The sequence below is a fragment of the Polistes canadensis genome, unplaced genomic scaffold (genome assembly GCF_001313835.1).
Source record: "Polistes canadensis isolate GaletaPanama2010 unplaced genomic scaffold, ASM131383v1 scaffold_1758, whole genome shotgun sequence".
Lineage (NCBI taxonomy): Eukaryota > Metazoa > Arthropoda > Insecta > Hymenoptera > Vespidae > Polistes > Polistes canadensis.
Genome location: NW_014571300.1, coordinates 688 through 4,817, shown reverse-complemented (window position 1 = coordinate 4,817; position 4,130 = coordinate 688). Strand labels below are relative to the sequence as shown.

Genomic DNA, 4,130 nt, shown 5'->3' with positions numbered 1-4,130 from the left:
ATGTTTTACTTACAATTAGTTGATAATACAAGTCCCTTTACGTAATTCCAAATCAATTGTGATAGTCTCAGGAGTGCTTGGTTTGGTTGCTGGTTTGATTCTACTTTAATTAACACAAGTTTAACTAACACAACCAGCAACCAAACCAAGCACTCCTGAGACTATCACAATTGATTTGGAATTACGTAAAGGGACTTGTATTATCAACTAATTGTAAGTAAAACATTTTTAATTAAGTATCTTAGTGAACTAGAGCTACGGGAACTTATAATTCTCATCATTTCGTATCATTTTTCCCTTCTTAATTCTCATTCACCTCATCCTTTCACTCGTTTGCCATTACTTATCACCATTCAATCTTGGGAATACAAACCTTCCTGGTCCCAGCTACTCTCGGTGAACGCAGGGTTGCCGAAACAGGCTTAGCACATACTACTTAAATCTATTTCGTCAGTTCAGACGTAACAATACTAACTACTCTCTCTCTAAAAAAACAACAAATAGATTTAAAAGACTAGTAAAATCAATTCAAGCCTTACGAAATCTTGACGGTTTATAGACAAAAAGCAACAGAAAAACAAGCGAAAACTTTCATAACAAACCTAGCAAACATATTCACAGCACACAACTTCAATACCCAACATACACAGCCAGTAACGTAAACGATTTCGGAAGCAAAACAAAATCTGATGAAAACACAAATACAAATAACAAAACAGCCGAAGAAATAAAAATGCTAATATCACAAATGAACATAAGTGAGGCACCACGTTACGATCTAATAAATGGCAGAATACTAAAAGAACTGCCACCTAAAGCAATTAGGTTGCTCACAATATTATTTAACGCAATATTACGTGTTCATTACTTACCAAGTACTTAAGAAATCGCGGGAATTATGATGCTCCCTAAACTTAGAAAAGATATGCATGATGTAAATTCTTATAGACCGATATCGCTCTTACCACTACTATATAAACTGCTAGAAAAAATAATATACAGAAAAATGAAACGAATAATTTCCGACAAAAGCCTGATTCCTGACAACCAATTTGGATTCCGAAACAAACATTCTACTGTTGAACAAGTTCACAGACTAACTAATACGATAATCACAGCTTTAGAAAATAAAGCGTACTGTTCCGCTGTCTTCATAAATGTAGAAAAAGCTTTCGATAAAGTGTGGCTTCACGGATTATTATAAATAATCAATAAACACTTTCCACACTCGTATTAGAAACCCCTCAAATCTTACCTTTCTGAAAGAACATTTGACGAAAAAATAAATAACGCTCATTCGAACATAAAACTAATCAAAGCTGGAGTTCCGCTGGGAAGTATCCTCGGGCCAATTCTCTATACGGTAGACATACCACCAATAAACGCAAACTGTACAATCTTAACATTTGCAGACGATACGGCATGCTTACCATAAACAAAGACCCGTAACAAGCAAATTAATCGTTACAAAACCAAATTACTCTTTCGAAGAATGGTTACATAATAGGAAGATCAAGGTAAACTCTACCAAGTGTAAACATATCACGTTTACACTGAGGAAAAGCAAAATACCGAAACAATAACTATATATTACAGAAATTCCGAAAGTAACGACGGTCACATATTTGGGACTACACCAAGATTTCAAACTAACATGGAAAAAGCATATAAATGCCAAAATTGAACAAATTCGTTTTATAAGAAAACAAATGGCTTAGCTAACTAGTAAAAAATCGAAACTTAGCATAGAGAACAAACTAATAATCTACGAAACAAAAATACAACCAATCTGTAGACATATGGATTACCGCTATGGGGTATAGCAGCTAAAGGTCACATTGCTAAGCTCGAAGCTCAACAATCCATAACCCTACGCGCAATCGTGAATGCTCCATGGTACGTCCGTAACAAAGAGATAAGGAAAGACTTAAATATTCCCCAGATAGAAAAAGAAATAACCAAGTCAACTTACAGGTACAAAAGAAGAATTGATACGCACATAAACCGGCTAGCCAACGATAACTACAACCAATATATACCTAGAAGGATCAAAAGAGTCCACCCAGGGGACCTGGTAAAAATTAATTCTAAATGAAATAAATAACAATAGCGACGCTATCTCATTGAAGAAACCATCCACGTGCTATCTTTTTTCACATATATAACAATTTACCATATGTATACGGACAAATTGTAAAAATGTATGGAGTTAATAAAAACAAAAAAAAGCATTTGTGTTCAAAAACCTATTTGATTATTTTATTATGCATCTTAGGAAAGTTTCTAGAGAACTTTGGAGATCTAGTAATCTTTGTAAGTCGCGTACCGTTAAGGCCTTACGTATATCTAGCAGCGCCAAAAATGCTCTAAAAGAAACAAATTTTTTATATATGTAGTAGAGAGGAATAACAGTAGAAATTAATAAAAATAAATAGTACACATTGTTTATTAGTATTTAAACTTAAAAAAAAATTTTATTTCACTTTATTTTTACAAAAATTACTATATAAAAAAAATTACTATATAAAAAATCACGTGAGTCACAACACTAAGAAAAAAGAGTAGCTCCACAGTCGGTATCATATCTCCAGTAAATGTTGATCGATGTACAAAATTTAGAAAAATTCTTGTAAAATAATATAGTAGTAGTAGAGTTGTAGCAGTAGTGTAGCTGTCGAGGCGAAATTTGGAATATTGGAAAATTTAACAATTTATGACAGTTTAAAATAAAGTATGCGTTTTACATCATAAATTTTAACCTATAATTATTTTCATAAAATTTTAAAAGTCAAAATATCCAAAATTCGACTTAACAACTGTAGCGGAAACGATTTTAAACATTTAAGAAAGTCGTATTGCAAAATATTAAAAACTGTATGAGTTTTCATGGTGGAAAAAGTAGTTTCGAGAAAAACACGTATAAAATTTTAAGTGTCTCAAACAAAGGACGGCTATCTGCGCGTACCAAACTCTTGTCAGGCAGTCACATTTTCTATCATAACTTTGGATCTATAGGGAATTTTGGCAATTGACTTTCGCAAGAATAATCCTTAAACTATAGAGAAGAACAATCTTTTAAAAAGAAAATCGAATTTTGGAAAATTCTGGACGTATGTAAGGCCTTTAAAGACAGAATGTTTTCAATCCAAAAAAAGCGGAACGTGATGAAAGTGTTACAAGTTCATCAGCTAACAAATACAAATGTGACATAGAAGATGATGTACCTGAAAATAGTCGTGTTAAATATAGAATAATAAACTTTATTTCTATATTACGGCCATTTCGAATCTTGTAAAGAGAAAATAGTGTAATGGAGATGTGAAATTTCAGACAGCCAACACACGTGGTTTGGGATTTAAAATTGTGGTATCACGTGATGATTTTGTTAATGATAAGATTCCTTGTAATAGTATTCTATAAGTACATAAATTAAGTGTAAGATTGGAAAAGTCTTTCAAAAATTTTCAAAAATTGATAACTCGAAAACTATGAGCTTTAGCAAGATTTTGTATAAAATACTTTTGTTTTGAAATTGCGCAAAATATAAAAACAACATTAATTCTATTAAAAATTTAATGCTCGACTTCTCGGCAAAAAAATTATATATATTTGGATTCAGCTGATAAAAATACATAAAAAAAGATTAGCTTCATTCGTTGAGCTCAAAATTTTACGAAAATATAATACCGTATCCAAATAAAAAAACTTTAAATGCGTTTTTCTCCAAAACTATGTTCGTCAAGTCGGTGACCACTATAATTCAATAACTCTTCGATGGATTTTGATGAATTTATTACTATTTATTAATAGCACTAAAAACTAATTCTTTATGGAAGCAATTTTATTTATGAGATAAACTTTGATTTTTTTTAACAATAGACCCATAATGTTTCTGTCGAAAATCGAAAAAAAATTCAAAAATTTTGCTAATTTTCAAAAAGAATAAAAAAGTTTTGATAAAGGATAAGATTTATTATTAAAGTATAATGATTTATATTATTTTTTGGATGATCCAGTAAGATGTTCTGATGGTCACCGCGAAGCACCACATGCGAAACGGGGTCCAACAAGGATGCCTATATTTTTATGATATTAATAATTTATATTTCTTTTTTAGAATTTTTTGTAGA

At 31.2% G+C, this 4,130-nt stretch overlaps 1 long non-coding RNA gene across 1 annotated transcript; it reads left to right on the top strand.

Moving 5' to 3' along the window:
• Positions 1-1,095: 1,095 nt before the first annotated feature.
• LOC106792916 lies at positions 1,096-2,224 on the top strand. The gene is made up of 3 exons (XR_001382360.1): positions 1,096-1,517; positions 1,597-1,896; positions 1,975-2,224. It is a non-coding gene; the product is annotated as an uncharacterized LOC106792916 (long non-coding RNA).
• Positions 2,225-4,130: the final 1,906 nt, after the last annotated feature.